Consider the following 16,769-nt stretch of genomic DNA (forward strand, 5'->3'; position numbering starts at 1 on the left):
AGTTATTCAGATTCATTGCAGTGGGCGGCGGCTGCAAAACGCACCATTCTTCTTGTTTTTGCTCTGCAAAGCAGCCTTTTCAAGGTTGGCTTGGGTGACAAAATGTCTTGTGTAGGCGTGGGTTTGTCTCCCTCTCGCTCTCTCTCCCTAAGATGTGTCCGGCATAGGCCAGGGTGCCACTCGAGGCCCAAACCAATTCTGGTTATCGCTTCTCGGCCTTTTGGCTAAGATCAAGTGTAGTATCTGTTCTTATCAGTTTAATATCTGATACGTCCCCTATCTGGGGACCATATATTAAATGGATTTTTAGAACAGGAGATGGAAAAAGAGCTTGCTCTGTCCACTCCACGCATTGACCTGGTATTGCAGTACCTCCAGGAACGGTGCACCCCTTCTTAACCCAGTTTCCAAAAGCAGAACTCGATTCACCTGATTCATATTAGCCCGATTAGCGAATTGAAATGAATTTTTATCTAACACACTTTTTACTTGCTTTATTCATCCAAATAGCAAACTCATCACCACTCAACTTCACCAACTCTGCTATGTCCCGTGCAGTATCTTGTTGTCAGTCTAATCTAGATCATGTGTAATTGAATGGAATAGATCCCTTTTGGACAAAGTGGAGTCAGATGCTGCAGTGACCACAGGTGTGAGAGGATCTACAATTGGCATCTGGTGTTATCTCTCTGCTTCCACTCCAAATAAAGTTACCTGTTGTTACCTGAACGTCAAATACTAAGAATGGGCGGCCTATGAAAGAATTAGTACTTTCATTAAGTATACTAAACCGGCTAATTGGGAATAGACAAACTGTAAAAAGCCCTCTGAGAAAGCCCCTCTCTAACCTTTGTTAGTAAGCTTTTCTGTAGCCTGCCTGTTGATGTATTTTCGGTTTGAACAGTGCACAACATGAAGAGACGGAACACTGGCGGCTTGTCACAATGCCCCCCGATGACATCACAATAGCGCTGCTGCCTAGAAAACAAGCTGCGCAGAAGAAGTTGTTCTTTGGGTGGGAGGGTGGGCTAGTGGAAGGAGGGGGCAATCTCTTTTTTTCCCGGGTGGTAGGGGGATGACAGGAGAAGGGAAGCGGGTGGTGAGAAAGGTACAGAGGGCAGGGTTTGGGGGCTGGGAAGGAAAGGGAAAAGATTAGGGTTTGGGGATGATGAAAGGGCTTTCTACGGGTAAGGATGGCAAAGGGTGGCAGTGACGGAAAGTCAGGCAACCTGTCCTGTCCGTCTTTTTGTATCGTGAATTGGAAAGACTGCAAGGGGGAGGGGAGTTGCTTGCGCCCTAAAGGAGGAGTTATTCAGATTCATTGCAGTGGGCGGCGGCTGCAAAACGCACCATTCTTCTTGTTTTTGCTCTGCAAAGCAGCCTTTTCAAGGGTTGGCTTGGGTGACAAAATGTCTTGTGTAGGCGTGGGTTTGTCTCCCTCTCGCTCTCTCTCCCTAAGATGTGTCCGGCATAGGCCAGGGTGCCACTCGAGGCCCAAACCAATTCTGGTTATCGCTTCTCGGCCTTTTGGCTAAGATCAAGTGTAGTATCTGTTCTTATCAGTTTAATATCTGATACGTCCCCTATCTGGGGACCATATATTAAATGGATTTTTAGAACAGGGAGATGGAAAAAGAGCTTGCTCTGTCCACTCCACGCATTGACCTGGTATTGCAGTACCTCCAGGAACGGTGCACCCCTTCTTAACCCAGTTTCCAAAAGCAGAACTCGATTCACCTGATTCATATTAGCCCGATTAGCGAATTGAAATGAATTTTTATCTAACACACTTTTTACTTGCTTTATTCATCCAAATAGCAAACTCATCACCACTCAACTTCACCAACTCTGCTATGTCCCGTGCAGTATCTTGTTGTCAGTCTAATCTAGATCATGTGTAATTGAATGGAATAGATCCCTTTTGGACAAAGTGGAGTCAGATGCTGCAGTGACCACAGGTGTGAGAGGATCTACAATTGGCATCTGGTGTTATCTCTCTGCTTCCACTCCAAATAAAGTTACCTGTTGTTACCTGAACGTCAAATACTAAGAATGGGCGGCCTATGAAAGAATTAGTACTTTCATTAAGTATACTAAACCGGCTAATTGGGAATAGACAAACTGTAAAAAGCCCTCTGAGAAAGCCCCTCTCTAACCTTTGTTAGTAAGCTTTTCTGTAGCCTGCCTGTTGATGTATTTTCGGTTTGAACAGTGCACAACATGAAGAGACGGAACACTGGCGGCTTGTCACAATGCCCCCCGATGACATCACAATAGCGCTGCTGCCTAGAAAACAAGCTGCGCAGAAGAAGTTGTTCTTTGGGTGGGAGGGTGGGCTAGTGGAAGGAGGGGGCAATCTCTTTTTTTCCCGGGTGGTAGGGGGATGACAGGAGAAGGGAAGCGGGTGGTGAGAAAGGTACAGAGGGCAGGGTTTGGGGGCTGGGAAGGAAAGGGAAAAGATTAGGGTTTGGGGATGATGAAAGGGCTTTCTACGGGTAAGGATGGCAAAGGGTGGCAGTGACGGAAAGTCAGGCAACCTGTCCTGTCCGTCTTTTTGTATCGTGAATTGGAAAGACTGCAAGGGGGAGGGGAGTTGCTTGCGCCCTAAAGGAGGAGTTATTCAGATTCATTGCAGTGGGCGGCGGCTGCAAAACGCACCATTCTTCTTGTTTTTGCTCTGCAAAGCAGCCTTTTCAAGGGTTGGCTTGGGTGACAAAATGTCTTGTGTAGGCGTGGGTTTGTCTCCCTCTCGCTCTCTCTCCCTAAGATGTGTCCGGCATAGGCCAGGGTGCCACTCGAGGCCCAAACCAATTCTGGTTATCGCTTCTCGGCCTTTTGGCTAAGATCAAGTGTAGTATCTGTTCTTATCAGTTTAATATCTGATACGTCCCCTATCTGGGGACCATATATTAAATGGATTTTTAGAACAGGGAGATGGAAAAAGAGCTTGCTCTGTCCACTCCACGCATTGACCTGGTATTGCAGTACCTCCAGGAACGGTGCACCCCTTCTTAACCCAGTTTCCAAAAGCAGAACTCGATTCACCTGATTCATATTAGCCCGATTAGCGAATTGAAATGAATTTTTATCTAACACACTTTTTACTTGCTTTATTCATCCAAATAGCAAACTCATCACCACTCAACTTCACCAACTCTGCTATGTCCCGTGCAGTATCTTGTTGTCAGTCTAATCTAGATCATGTGTAATTGAATGGAATAGATCCCTTTTGGACAAAGTGGAGTCAGATGCTGCAGTGACCACAGGTGTGAGAGGATCTACAATTGGCATCTGGTGTTATCTCTCTGCTTCCACTCCAAATAAAGTTACCTGTTGTTACCTGAACGTCAAATACTAAGAATGGGCGGCCTATGAAAGAATTAGTACTTTCATTAAGTATACTAAACCGGCTAATTGGGAATAGACAAACTGTAAAAAGCCCTCTGAGAAAGCCCCTCTCTAACCTTTGTTAGTAAGCTTTTCTGTAGCCTGCCTGTTGATGTATTTTCGGTTTGAACAGTGCACAACATGAAGAGACGGAACACTGGCGGCTTGTCACAATGCCCCCCGATGACATCACAATAGCGCTGCTGCCTAGAAAACAAGCTGCGCAGAAGAAGTTGTTCTTTGGGTGGGAGGGTGGGCTAGTGGAAGGAGGGGGCAATCTCTTTTTTTCCCGGGTGGTAGGGGGATGACAGGAGAAGGGAAGCGGGTGGTGAGAAAGGTACAGAGGGCAGGGTTTGGGGGCTGGGAAGGAAAGGGAAAAGATTAGGGTTTGGGGATGATGAAAGGGCTTTCTACGGGTAAGGATGGCAAAGGGTGGCAGTGACGGAAAGTCAGGCAACCTGTCCTGTCCGTCTTTTTGTATCGTGAATTGGAAAGACTGCAAGGGGGAGGGGAGTTGCTTGCGCCCTAAAGGAGGAGTTATTCAGATTCATTGCAGTGGGCGGCGGCTGCAAAACGCACCATTCTTCTTGTTTTTGCTCTGCAAAGCAGCCTTTTCAAGGGTTGGCTTGGGTGACAAAATGTCTTGTGTAGGCGTGGGTTTGTCTCCCTCTCGCTCTCTCTCCCTAAGATGTGTCCGGCATAGGCCAGGGTGCCACTCGAGGCCCAAACCAATTCTGGTTATCGCTTCTCGGCCTTTTGGCTAAGATCAAGTGTAGTATCTGTTCTTATCAGTTTAATATCTGATACGTCCCCTATCTGGGGACCATATATTAAATGGATTTTTAGAACAGGGAGATGGAAAAAGAGCTTGCTCTGTCCACTCCACGCATTGACCTGGTATTGCAGTACCTCCAGGAACGGTGCACCCCTTCTTAACCCAGTTTCCAAAAGCAGAACTCGATTCACCTGATTCATATTAGCCCGATTAGCGAATTGAAATGAATTTTTATCTAACACACTTTTTACTTGCTTTATTCATCCAAATAGCAAACTCATCACCACTCAACTTCACCAACTCTGCTATGTCCCGTGCAGTATCTTGTTGTCAGTCTAATCTAGATCATGTGTAATTGAATGGAATAGATCCCTTTTGGACAAAGTGGAGTCAGATGCTGCAGTGACCACAGGTGTGAGAGGATCTACAATTGGCATCTGGTGTTATCTCTCTGCTTCCACTCCAAATAAAGTTACCTGTTGTTACCTGAACGTCAAATACTAAGAATGGGCGGCCTATGAAAGAATTAGTACTTTCATTAAGTATACTAAACCGGCTAATTGGGAATAGACAAACTGTAAAAAGCCCTCTGAGAAAGCCCCTCTCTAACCTTTGTTAGTAAGCTTTTCTGTAGCCTGCCTGTTGATGTATTTTCGGTTTGAACAGTGCACAACATGAAGAGACGGAACACTGGCGGCTTGTCACAATGCCCCCCGATGACATCACAATAGCGCTGCTGCCTAGAAAACAAGCTGCGCAGAAGAAGTTGTTCTTTGGGTGGGAGGGTGGGCTAGTGGAAGGAGGGGGCAATCTCTTTTTTTCCCGGGTGGTAGGGGGATGACAGGAGAAGGGAAGCGGGTGGTGAGAAAGGTACAGAGGGCAGGGTTTGGGGGCTGGGAAGGAAAGGGAAAAGATTAGGGTTTGGGGATGATGAAAGGGCTTTCTACGGGTAAGGATGGCAAAGGGTGGCAGTGACGGAAAGTCAGGCAACCTGTCCTGTCCGTCTTTTTGTATCGTGAATTGGAAAGACTGCAAGGGGGAGGGGAGTTGCTTGCGCCCTAAAGGAGGAGTTATTCAGATTCATTGCAGTGGGCGGCGGCTGCAAAACGCACCATTCTTCTTGTTTTTGCTCTGCAAAGCAGCCTTTTCAAGGGTTGGCTTGGGTGACAAAATGTCTTGTGTAGGCGTGGGTTTGTCTCCCTCTCGCTCTCTCTCCCTAAGATGTGTCCGGCATAGGCCAGGGTGCCACTCGAGGCCCAAACCAATTCTGGTTATCGCTTCTCGGCCTTTTGGCTAAGATCAAGTGTAGTATCTGTTCTTATCAGTTTAATATCTGATACGTCCCCTATCTGGGGACCATATATTAAATGGATTTTTAGAACAGGGAGATGGAAAAAGAGCTTGCTCTGTCCACTCCACGCATTGACCTGGTATTGCAGTACCTCCAGGAACGGTGCACCCCTTCTTAACCCAGTTTCCAAAAGCAGAACTCGATTCACCTGATTCATATTAGCCCGATTAGCGAATTGAAATGAATTTTTATCTAACACACTTTTTACTTGCTTTATTCATCCAAATAGCAAACTCATCACCACTCAACTTCACCAACTCTGCTATGTCCCGTGCAGTATCTTGTTGTCAGTCTAATCTAGATCATGTGTAATTGAATGGAATAGATCCCTTTTGGACAAAGTGGAGTCAGATGCTGCAGTGACCACAGGTGTGAGAGGATCTACAATTGGCATCTGGTGTTATCTCTCTGCTTCCACTCCAAATAAAGTTACCTGTTGTTACCTGAACGTCAAATACTAAGAATGGGCGGCCTATGAAAGAATTAGTACTTTCATTAAGTATACTAAACCGGCTAATTGGGAATAGACAAACTGTAAAAAGCCCTCTGAGAAAGCCCCTCTCTAACCTTTGTTAGTAAGCTTTTCTGTAGCCTGCCTGTTGATGTATTTTCGGTTTGAACAGTGCACAACATGAAGAGACGGAACACTGGCGGCTTGTCACAATGCCCCCCGATGACATCACAATAGCGCTGCTGCCTAGAAAACAAGCTGCGCAGAAGAAGTTGTTCTTTGGGTGGGAGGGTGGGCTAGTGGAAGGAGGGGGCAATCTCTTTTTTTCCCGGGTGGTAGGGGGATGACAGGAGAAGGGAAGCGGGTGGTGAGAAAGGTACAGAGGGCAGGGTTTGGGGGCTGGGAAGGAAAGGGAAAAGATTAGGGTTTGGGGATGATGAAAGGGCTTTCTACGGGTAAGGATGGCAAAGGGTGGCAGTGACGGAAAGTCAGGCAACCTGTCCTGTCCGTCTTTTTGTATCGTGAATTGGAAAGACTGCAAGGGGGAGGGGAGTTGCTTGCGCCCTAAAGGAGGAGTTATTCAGATTCATTGCAGTGGGCGGCGGCTGCAAAACGCACCATTCTTCTTGTTTTTGCTCTGCAAAGCAGCCTTTTCAAGGGTTGGCTTGGGTGACAAAATGTCTTGTGTAGGCGTGGGTTTGTCTCCCTCTCGCTCTCTCTCCCTAAGATGTGTCCGGCATAGGCCAGGGTGCCACTCGAGGCCCAAACCAATTCTGGTTATCGCTTCTCGGCCTTTTGGCTAAGATCAAGTGTAGTATCTGTTCTTATCAGTTTAATATCTGATACGTCCCCTATCTGGGGACCATATATTAAATGGATTTTTAGAACAGGGAGATGGAAAAAGAGCTTGCTCTGTCCACTCCACGCATTGACCTGGTATTGCAGTACCTCCAGGAACGGTGCACCCCTTCTTAACCCAGTTTCCAAAAGCAGAACTCGATTCACCTGATTCATATTAGCCCGATTAGCGAATTGAAATGAATTTTTATCTAACACACTTTTTACTTGCTTTATTCATCCAAATAGCAAACTCATCACCACTCAACTTCACCAACTCTGCTATGTCCCGTGCAGTATCTTGTTGTCAGTCTAATCTAGATCATGTGTAATTGAATGGAATAGATCCCTTTTGGACAAAGTGGAGTCAGATGCTGCAGTGACCACAGGTGTGAGAGGATCTACAATTGGCATCTGGTGTTATCTCTCTGCTTCCACTCCAAATAAAGTTACCTGTTGTTACCTGAACGTCAAATACTAAGAATGGGCGGCCTATGAAAGAATTAGTACTTTCATTAAGTATACTAAACCGGCTAATTGGGAATAGACAAACTGTAAAAAGCCCTCTGAGAAAGCCCCTCTCTAACCTTTGTTAGTAAGCTTTTCTGTAGCCTGCCTGTTGATGTATTTTCGGTTTGAACAGTGCACAACATGAAGAGACGGAACACTGGCGGCTTGTCACAATGCCCCCCGATGACATCACAATAGCGCTGCTGCCTAGAAAACAAGCTGCGCAGAAGAAGTTGTTCTTTGGGTGGGAGGGTGGGCTAGTGGAAGGAGGGGGCAATCTCTTTTTTTCCCGGGTGGTAGGGGGATGACAGGAGAAGGGAAGCGGGTGGTGAGAAAGGTACAGAGGGCAGGGTTTGGGGGCTGGGAAGGAAAGGGAAAAGATTAGGGTTTGGGGATGATGAAAGGGCTTTCTACGGGTAAGGATGGCAAAGGGTGGCAGTGACGGAAAGTCAGGCAACCTGTCCTGTCCGTCTTTTTGTATCGTGAATTGGAAAGACTGCAAGGGGGAGGGGAGTTGCTTGCGCCCTAAAGGAGGAGTTATTCAGATTCATTGCAGTGGGCGGCGGCTGCAAAACGCACCATTCTTCTTGTTTTTGCTCTGCAAAGCAGCCTTTTCAAGGGTTGGCTTGGGTGACAAAATGTCTTGTGTAGGCGTGGGTTTGTCTCCCTCTCGCTCTCTCTCCCTAAGATGTGTCCGGCATAGGCCAGGGTGCCACTCGAGGCCCAAACCAATTCTGGTTATCGCTTCTCGGCCTTTTGGCTAAGATCAAGTGTAGTATCTGTTCTTATCAGTTTAATATCTGATACGTCCCCTATCTGGGGACCATATATTAAATGGATTTTTAGAACAGGGAGATGGAAAAAGAGCTTGCTCTGTCCACTCCACGCATTGACCTGGTATTGCAGTACCTCCAGGAACGGTGCACCCCTTCTTAACCCAGTTTCCAAAAGCAGAACTCGATTCACCTGATTCATATTAGCCCGATTAGCGAATTGAAATGAATTTTTATCTAACACACTTTTTACTTGCTTTATTCATCCAAATAGCAAACTCATCACCACTCAACTTCACCAACTCTGCTATGTCCCGTGCAGTATCTTGTTGTCAGTCTAATCTAGATCATGTGTAATTGAATGGAATAGATCCCTTTTGGACAAAGTGGAGTCAGATGCTGCAGTGACCACAGGTGTGAGAGGATCTACAATTGGCATCTGGTGTTATCTCTCTGCTTCCACTCCAAATAAAGTTACCTGTTGTTACCTGAACGTCAAATACTAAGAATGGGCGGCCTATGAAAGAATTAGTACTTTCATTAAGTATACTAAACCGGCTAATTGGGAATAGACAAACTGTAAAAAGCCCTCTGAGAAAGCCCCTCTCTAACCTTTGTTAGTAAGCTTTTCTGTAGCCTGCCTGTTGATGTATTTTCGGTTTGAACAGTGCACAACATGAAGAGACGGAACACTGGCGGCTTGTCACAATGCCCCCCGATGACATCACAATAGCGCTGCTGCCTAGAAAACAAGCTGCGCAGAAGAAGTTGTTCTTTGGGTGGGAGGGTGGGCTAGTGGAAGGAGGGGGCAATCTCTTTTTTTCCCGGGTGGTAGGGGGATGACAGGAGAAGGGAAGCGGGTGGTGAGAAAGGTACAGAGGGCAGGGTTTGGGGGCTGGGAAGGAAAGGGAAAAGATTAGGGTTTGGGGATGATGAAAGGGCTTTCTACGGGTAAGGATGGCAAAGGGTGGCAGTGACGGAAAGTCAGGCAACCTGTCCTGTCCGTCTTTTTGTATCGTGAATTGGAAAGACTGCAAGGGGGAGGGGAGTTGCTTGCGCCCTAAAGGAGGAGTTATTCAGATTCATTGCAGTGGGCGGCGGCTGCAAAACGCACCATTCTTCTTGTTTTTGCTCTGCAAAGCAGCCTTTTCAAGGGTTGGCTTGGGTGACAAAATGTCTTGTGTAGGCGTGGGTTTGTCTCCCTCTCGCTCTCTCTCCCTAAGATGTGTCCGGCATAGGCCAGGGTGCCACTCGAGGCCCAAACCAATTCTGGTTATCGCTTCTCGGCCTTTTGGCTAAGATCAAGTGTAGTATCTGTTCTTATCAGTTTAATATCTGATACGTCCCCTATCTGGGGACCATATATTAAATGGATTTTTAGAACAGGGAGATGGAAAAAGAGCTTGCTCTGTCCACTCCACGCATTGACCTGGTATTGCAGTACCTCCAGGAACGGTGCACCCCTTCTTAACCCAGTTTCCAAAAGCAGAACTCGATTCACCTGATTCATATTAGCCCGATTAGCGAATTGAAATGAATTTTTATCTAACACACTTTTTACTTGCTTTATTCATCCAAATAGCAAACTCATCACCACTCAACTTCACCAACTCTGCTATGTCCCGTGCAGTATCTTGTTGTCAGTCTAATCTAGATCATGTGTAATTGAATGGAATAGATCCCTTTTGGACAAAGTGGAGTCAGATGCTGCAGTGACCACAGGTGTGAGAGGATCTACAATTGGCATCTGGTGTTATCTCTCTGCTTCCACTCCAAATAAAGTTACCTGTTGTTACCTGAACGTCAAATACTAAGAATGGGCGGCCTATGAAAGAATTAGTACTTTCATTAAGTATACTAAACCGGCTAATTGGGAATAGACAAACTGTAAAAAGCCCTCTGAGAAAGCCCCTCTCTAACCTTTGTTAGTAAGCTTTTCTGTAGCCTGCCTGTTGATGTATTTTCGGTTTGAACAGTGCACAACATGAAGAGACGGAACACTGGCGGCTTGTCACAATGCCCCCCGATGACATCACAATAGCGCTGCTGCCTAGAAAACAAGCTGCGCAGAAGAAGTTGTTCTTTGGGTGGGAGGGTGGGCTAGTGGAAGGAGGGGGCAATCTCTTTTTTTCCCGGGTGGTAGGGGGATGACAGGAGAAGGGAAGCGGGTGGTGAGAAAGGTACAGAGGGCAGGGTTTGGGGGCTGGGAAGGAAAGGGAAAAGATTAGGGTTTGGGGATGATGAAAGGGCTTTCTACGGGTAAGGATGGCAAAGGGTGGCAGTGACGGAAAGTCAGGCAACCTGTCCTGTCCGTCTTTTTGTATCGTGAATTGGAAAGACTGCAAGGGGGAGGGGAGTTGCTTGCGCCCTAAAGGAGGAGTTATTCAGATTCATTGCAGTGGGCGGCGGCTGCAAAACGCACCATTCTTCTTGTTTTTGCTCTGCAAAGCAGCCTTTTCAAGGGTTGGCTTGGGTGACAAAATGTCTTGTGTAGGCGTGGGTTTGTCTCCCTCTCGCTCTCTCTCCCTAAGATGTGTCCGGCATAGGCCAGGGTGCCACTCGAGGCCCAAACCAATTCTGGTTATCGCTTCTCGGCCTTTTGGCTAAGATCAAGTGTAGTATCTGTTCTTATCAGTTTAATATCTGATACGTCCCCTATCTGGGGACCATATATTAAATGGATTTTTAGAACAGGGAGATGGAAAAAGAGCTTGCTCTGTCCACTCCACGCATTGACCTGGTATTGCAGTACCTCCAGGAACGGTGCACCCCTTCTTAACCCAGTTTCCAAAAGCAGAACTCGATTCACCTGATTCATATTAGCCCGATTAGCGAATTGAAATGAATTTTTATCTAACACACTTTTTACTTGCTTTATTCATCCAAATAGCAAACTCATCACCACTCAACTTCACCAACTCTGCTATGTCCCGTGCAGTATCTTGTTGTCAGTCTAATCTAGATCATGTGTAATTGAATGGAATAGATCCCTTTTGGACAAAGTGGAGTCAGATGCTGCAGTGACCACAGGTGTGAGAGGATCTACAATTGGCATCTGGTGTTATCTCTCTGCTTCCACTCCAAATAAAGTTACCTGTTGTTACCTGAACGTCAAATACTAAGAATGGGCGGCCTATGAAAGAATTAGTACTTTCATTAAGTATACTAAACCGGCTAATTGGGAATAGACAAACTGTAAAAAGCCCTCTGAGAAAGCCCCTCTCTAACCTTTGTTAGTAAGCTTTTCTGTAGCCTGCCTGTTGATGTATTTTCGGTTTGAACAGTGCACAACATGAAGAGACGGAACACTGGCGGCTTGTCACAATGCCCCCCGATGACATCACAATAGCGCTGCTGCCTAGAAAACAAGCTGCGCAGAAGAAGTTGTTCTTTGGGTGGGAGGGTGGGCTAGTGGAAGGAGGGGGCAATCTCTTTTTTTCCCGGGTGGTAGGGGGATGACAGGAGAAGGGAAGCGGGTGGTGAGAAAGGTACAGAGGGCAGGGTTTGGGGGCTGGGAAGGAAAGGGAAAAGATTAGGGTTTGGGGATGATGAAAGGGCTTTCTACGGGTAAGGATGGCAAAGGGTGGCAGTGACGGAAAGTCAGGCAACCTGTCCTGTCCGTCTTTTTGTATCGTGAATTGGAAAGACTGCAAGGGGGAGGGGAGTTGCTTGCGCCCTAAAGGAGGAGTTATTCAGATTCATTGCAGTGGGCGGCGGCTGCAAAACGCACCATTCTTCTTGTTTTTGCTCTGCAAAGCAGCCTTTTCAAGGGTTGGCTTGGGTGACAAAATGTCTTGTGTAGGCGTGGGTTTGTCTCCCTCTCGCTCTCTCTCCCTAAGATGTGTCCGGCATAGGCCAGGGTGCCACTCGAGGCCCAAACCAATTCTGGTTATCGCTTCTCGGCCTTTTGGCTAAGATCAAGTGTAGTATCTGTTCTTATCAGTTTAATATCTGATACGTCCCCTATCTGGGGACCATATATTAAATGGATTTTTAGAACAGGGAGATGGAAAAAGAGCTTGCTCTGTCCACTCCACGCATTGACCTGGTATTGCAGTACCTCCAGGAACGGTGCACCCCTTCTTAACCCAGTTTCCAAAAGCAGAACTCGATTCACCTGATTCATATTAGCCCGATTAGCGAATTGAAATGAATTTTTATCTAACACACTTTTTACTTGCTTTATTCATCCAAATAGCAAACTCATCACCACTCAACTTCACCAACTCTGCTATGTCCCGTGCAGTATCTTGTTGTCAGTCTAATCTAGATCATGTGTAATTGAATGGAATAGATCCCTTTTGGACAAAGTGGAGTCAGATGCTGCAGTGACCACAGGTGTGAGAGGATCTACAATTGGCATCTGGTGTTATCTCTCTGCTTCCACTCCAAATAAAGTTACCTGTTGTTACCTGAACGTCAAATACTAAGAATGGGCGGCCTATGAAAGAATTAGTACTTTCATTAAGTATACTAAACCGGCTAATTGGGAATAGACAAACTGTAAAAAGCCCTCTGAGAAAGCCCCTCTCTAACCTTTGTTAGTAAGCTTTTCTGTAGCCTGCCTGTTGATGTATTTTCGGTTTGAACAGTGCACAACATGAAGAGACGGAACACTGGCGGCTTGTCACAATGCCCCCCGATGACATCACAATAGCGCTGCTGCCTAGAAAACAAGCTGCGCAGAAGAAGTTGTTCTTTGGGTGGGAGGGTGGGCTAGTGGAAGGAGGGGGCAATCTCTTTTTTTCCCGGGTGGTAGGGGGATGACAGGAGAAGGGAAGCGGGTGGTGAGAAAGGTACAGAGGGCAGGGTTTGGGGGCTGGGAAGGAAAGGGAAAAGATTAGGGTTTGGGGATGATGAAAGGGCTTTCTACGGGTAAGGATGGCAAAGGGTGGCAGTGACGGAAAGTCAGGCAACCTGTCCTGTCCGTCTTTTTGTATCGTGAATTGGAAAGACTGCAAGGGGGAGGGGAGTTGCTTGCGCCCTAAAGGAGGAGTTATTCAGATTCATTGCAGTGGGCGGCGGCTGCAAAACGCACCATTCTTCTTGTTTTTGCTCTGCAAAGCAGCCTTTTCAAGGGTTGGCTTGGGTGACAAAATGTCTTGTGTAGGCGTGGGTTTGTCTCCCTCTCGCTCTCTCTCCCTAAGATGTGTCCGGCATAGGCCAGGGTGCCACTCGAGGCCCAAACCAATTCTGGTTATCGCTTCTCGGCCTTTTGGCTAAGATCAAGTGTAGTATCTGTTCTTATCAGTTTAATATCTGATACGTCCCCTATCTGGGGACCATATATTAAATGGATTTTTAGAACAGGGAGATGGAAAAAGAGCTTGCTCTGTCCACTCCACGCATTGACCTGGTATTGCAGTACCTCCAGGAACGGTGCACCCCTTCTTAACCCAGTTTCCAAAAGCAGAACTCGATTCACCTGATTCATATTAGCCCGATTAGCGAATTGAAATGAATTTTTATCTAACACACTTTTTACTTGCTTTATTCATCCAAATAGCAAACTCATCACCACTCAACTTCACCAACTCTGCTATGTCCCGTGCAGTATCTTGTTGTCAGTCTAATCTAGATCATGTGTAATTGAATGGAATAGATCCCTTTTGGACAAAGTGGAGTCAGATGCTGCAGTGACCACAGGTGTGAGAGGATCTACAATTGGCATCTGGTGTTATCTCTCTGCTTCCACTCCAAATAAAGTTACCTGTTGTTACCTGAACGTCAAATACTAAGAATGGGCGGCCTATGAAAGAATTAGTACTTTCATTAAGTATACTAAACCGGCTAATTGGGAATAGACAAACTGTAAAAAGCCCTCTGAGAAAGCCCCTCTCTAACCTTTGTTAGTAAGCTTTTCTGTAGCCTGCCTGTTGATGTATTTTCGGTTTGAACAGTGCACAACATGAAGAGACGGAACACTGGCGGCTTGTCACAATGCCCCCCGATGACATCACAATAGCGCTGCTGCCTAGAAAACAAGCTGCGCAGAAGAAGTTGTTCTTTGGGTGGGAGGGTGGGCTAGTGGAAGGAGGGGGCAATCTCTTTTTTTCCCGGGTGGTAGGGGGATGACAGGAGAAGGGAAGCGGGTGGTGAGAAAGGTACAGAGGGCAGGGTTTGGGGGCTGGGAAGGAAAGGGAAAAGATTAGGGTTTGGGGATGATGAAAGGGCTTTCTACGGGTAAGGATGGCAAAGGGTGGCAGTGACGGAAAGTCAGGCAACCTGTCCTGTCCGTCTTTTTGTATCGTGAATTGGAAAGACTGCAAGGGGGAGGGGAGTTGCTTGCGCCCTAAAGGAGGAGTTATTCAGATTCATTGCAGTGGGCGGCGGCTGCAAAACGCACCATTCTTCTTGTTTTTGCTCTGCAAAGCAGCCTTTTCAAGGGTTGGCTTGGGTGACAAAATGTCTTGTGTAGGCGTGGGTTTGTCTCCCTCTCGCTCTCTCTCCCTAAGATGTGTCCGGCATAGGCCAGGGTGCCACTCGAGGCCCAAACCAATTCTGGTTATCGCTTCTCGGCCTTTTGGCTAAGATCAAGTGTAGTATCTGTTCTTATCAGTTTAATATCTGATACGTCCCCTATCTGGGGACCATATATTAAATGGATTTTTAGAACAGGGAGATGGAAAAAGAGCTTGCTCTGTCCACTCCACGCATTGACCTGGTATTGCAGTACCTCCAGGAACGGTGCACCCCTTCTTAACCCAGTTTCCAAAAGCAGAACTCGATTCACCTGATTCATATTAGCCCGATTAGCGAATTGAAATGAATTTTTATCTAACACACTTTTTACTTGCTTTATTCATCCAAATAGCAAACTCATCACCACTCAACTTCACCAACTCTGCTATGTCCCGTGCATGTATCTTGTTGTCAGTCTAATCTAGATCATGTGTAATTGAATGGAATAGATCCCTTTTGGACAAAGTGGAGTCAGATGCTGCAGTGACCACAGGTGTGAGAGGATCTACAATTGGCATCTGGTGTTATCTCTCTGCTTCCACTCCAAATAAAGTTACCTGTTGTTACCTGAACGTCAAATACTAAGAATGGGCGGCCTATGAAAGAATTAGTACTTTCATTAAGTATACTAAACCGGCTAATTGGGAATAGACAAACTGTAAAAAGCCCTCTGAGAAAGCCCCTCTCTAACCTTTGTTAGTAAGCTTTTCTGTAGCCTGCCTGTTGATGTATTTTCGGTTTGAACAGTGCACAACATGAAGAGACGGAACACTGGCGGCTTGTCACAATGCCCCCCGATGACATCACAATAGCGCTGCTGCCTAGAAAACAAGCTGCGCAGAAGAAGTTGTTCTTTGGGTGGGAGGGTGGGCTAGTGGAAGGAGGGGGCAATCTCTTTTTTTCCCGGGTGGTAGGGGGATGACAGGAGAAGGGAAGCGGGTGGTGAGAAAGGTACAGAGGGCAGGGTTTGGGGGCTGGGAAGGAAAGGGAAAAGATTAGGGTTTGGGGATGATGAAAGGGCTTTCTACGGGTAAGGATGGCAAAGGGTGGCAGTGACGGAAAGTCAGGCAACCTGTCCTGTCCGTCTTTTTGTATCGTGAATTGGAAAGACTGCAAGGGGGAGGGGAGTTGCTTGCGCCCTAAAGGAGGAGTTATTCAGATTCATTGCAGTGGGCGGCGGCTGCAAAACGCACCATTCTTCTTGTTTTTGCTCTGCAAAGCAGCCTTTTCAAGGGTTGGCTTGGGTGACAAAATGTCTTGTGTAGGCGTGGGTTTGTCTCCCTCTCGCTCTCTCTCCCTAAGATGTGTCCGGCATAGGCCAGGGTGCCACTCGAGGCCCAAACCAATTCTGGTTATCGCTTCTCGGCCTTTTGGCTAAGATCAAGTGTAGTATCTGTTCTTATCAGTTTAATATCTGATACGTCCCCTATCTGGGGACCATATATTAAATGGATTTTTAGAACAGGGAGATGGAAAAAGAGCTTGCTCTGTCCACTCCACGCATTGACCTGGTATTGCAGTACCTCCAGGAACGGTGCACCCCTTCTTAACCCAGTTTCCAAAAGCAGAACTCGATTCACCTGATTCATATTAGCCCGATTAGCGAATTGAAATGAATTTTTATCTAACACACTTTTTACTTGCTTTATTCATCCAAATAGCAAACTCATCACCACTCAACTTCACCAACTCTGCTATGTCCCGTGCAGTATCTTGTTGTCAGTCTAATCTAGATCATGTGTAATTGAATGGAATAGATCCCTTTTGGACAAAGTGGAGTCAGATGCTGCAGTGACCACAGGTGTGAGAGGATCTACAATTGGCATCTGGTGTTATCTCTCTGCTTCCACTCCAAATAAAGTTACCTGTTGTTACCTGAACGTCAAATACTAAGAATGGGCGGCCTATGAAAGAATTAGTACTTTCATTAAGTATACTAAACCGGCTAATTGGGAATAGACAAACTGTAAAAAGCCCTCTGAGAAAGCCCCTCTCTAACCTTTGTTAGTAAGCTTTTCTGTAGCCTGCCTGTTGATGTATTTTCGGTTTGAACAGTGCACAACATGAAGAGACGGAACACTGGCGGCTTGTCACAATGCCCCCCGATGACATCACAATAGCGCTGCTGCCTAGAAAACAAGCTGCGCAGAAGAAGTTGTTCTTTGGGTGGGAGGGTGGGCTAGTGGAAGGAGGGGGCAATCTCTTTTTTTCCCGGGTGGTAGG

General features: G+C 46.6%; 13 non-coding genes across 13 annotated transcripts; all 13 read left to right on the forward strand.

Moving 5' to 3' along the window:
- The first annotated feature begins 204 nt into the window (after window positions 1-204).
- LOC142285222 (U2 spliceosomal RNA) lies at window positions 205-394 on the forward strand. Its single transcript, XR_012746650.1, has one exon. It is a non-coding gene; the product is annotated as a U2 spliceosomal RNA (small nuclear RNA).
- Window positions 395-1,511: 1,117 nt separating this feature from the next.
- On the forward strand, window positions 1,512-1,702 carry LOC142285256 (U2 spliceosomal RNA). Its single transcript, XR_012746673.1, has one exon. It is a non-coding gene; the product is annotated as a U2 spliceosomal RNA (small nuclear RNA).
- A 1,117-nt stretch (window positions 1,703-2,819) lies between these two features.
- Window positions 2,820-3,010, forward strand: LOC142285268 (U2 spliceosomal RNA). Its single transcript, XR_012746685.1, has one exon. It is a non-coding gene; the product is annotated as a U2 spliceosomal RNA (small nuclear RNA).
- Window positions 3,011-4,127: 1,117 nt separating this feature from the next.
- LOC142285280 (U2 spliceosomal RNA) lies at window positions 4,128-4,318 on the forward strand. The gene has a single exon (XR_012746696.1). It is a non-coding gene; the product is annotated as a U2 spliceosomal RNA (small nuclear RNA).
- A 1,117-nt stretch (window positions 4,319-5,435) lies between these two features.
- LOC142285292 (U2 spliceosomal RNA) lies at window positions 5,436-5,626 on the forward strand. Its single transcript, XR_012746708.1, has one exon. It is a non-coding gene; the product is annotated as a U2 spliceosomal RNA (small nuclear RNA).
- Window positions 5,627-6,743: 1,117 nt separating this feature from the next.
- LOC142285173 (U2 spliceosomal RNA) lies at window positions 6,744-6,934 on the forward strand. The gene has a single exon (XR_012746603.1). It is a non-coding gene; the product is annotated as a U2 spliceosomal RNA (small nuclear RNA).
- A 1,117-nt stretch (window positions 6,935-8,051) lies between these two features.
- On the forward strand, window positions 8,052-8,242 carry LOC142285185 (U2 spliceosomal RNA). The gene has a single exon (XR_012746614.1). It is a non-coding gene; the product is annotated as a U2 spliceosomal RNA (small nuclear RNA).
- A 1,117-nt stretch (window positions 8,243-9,359) lies between these two features.
- Window positions 9,360-9,550, forward strand: LOC142285197 (U2 spliceosomal RNA). The gene has a single exon (XR_012746626.1). It is a non-coding gene; the product is annotated as a U2 spliceosomal RNA (small nuclear RNA).
- A 1,117-nt stretch (window positions 9,551-10,667) lies between these two features.
- Window positions 10,668-10,858, forward strand: LOC142285208 (U2 spliceosomal RNA). The gene has a single exon (XR_012746637.1). It is a non-coding gene; the product is annotated as a U2 spliceosomal RNA (small nuclear RNA).
- A 1,117-nt stretch (window positions 10,859-11,975) lies between these two features.
- LOC142285220 (U2 spliceosomal RNA) lies at window positions 11,976-12,166 on the forward strand. The gene has a single exon (XR_012746648.1). It is a non-coding gene; the product is annotated as a U2 spliceosomal RNA (small nuclear RNA).
- A 1,117-nt stretch (window positions 12,167-13,283) lies between these two features.
- LOC142285232 (U2 spliceosomal RNA) lies at window positions 13,284-13,474 on the forward strand. Its single transcript, XR_012746658.1, has one exon. It is a non-coding gene; the product is annotated as a U2 spliceosomal RNA (small nuclear RNA).
- A 1,117-nt stretch (window positions 13,475-14,591) lies between these two features.
- On the forward strand, window positions 14,592-14,782 carry LOC142285245 (U2 spliceosomal RNA). The gene has a single exon (XR_012746669.1). It is a non-coding gene; the product is annotated as a U2 spliceosomal RNA (small nuclear RNA).
- Window positions 14,783-15,900: 1,118 nt separating this feature from the next.
- LOC142285253 (U2 spliceosomal RNA) lies at window positions 15,901-16,091 on the forward strand. Its single transcript, XR_012746670.1, has one exon. It is a non-coding gene; the product is annotated as a U2 spliceosomal RNA (small nuclear RNA).
- Window positions 16,092-16,769: the final 678 nt, after the last annotated feature.

Source organism: Anomaloglossus baeobatrachus, unplaced genomic scaffold (genome assembly GCF_048569485.1).
Source record: "Anomaloglossus baeobatrachus isolate aAnoBae1 unplaced genomic scaffold, aAnoBae1.hap1 Scaffold_597, whole genome shotgun sequence".
NCBI classification, from domain to species: domain Eukaryota; kingdom Metazoa; phylum Chordata; class Amphibia; order Anura; family Aromobatidae; genus Anomaloglossus; species Anomaloglossus baeobatrachus.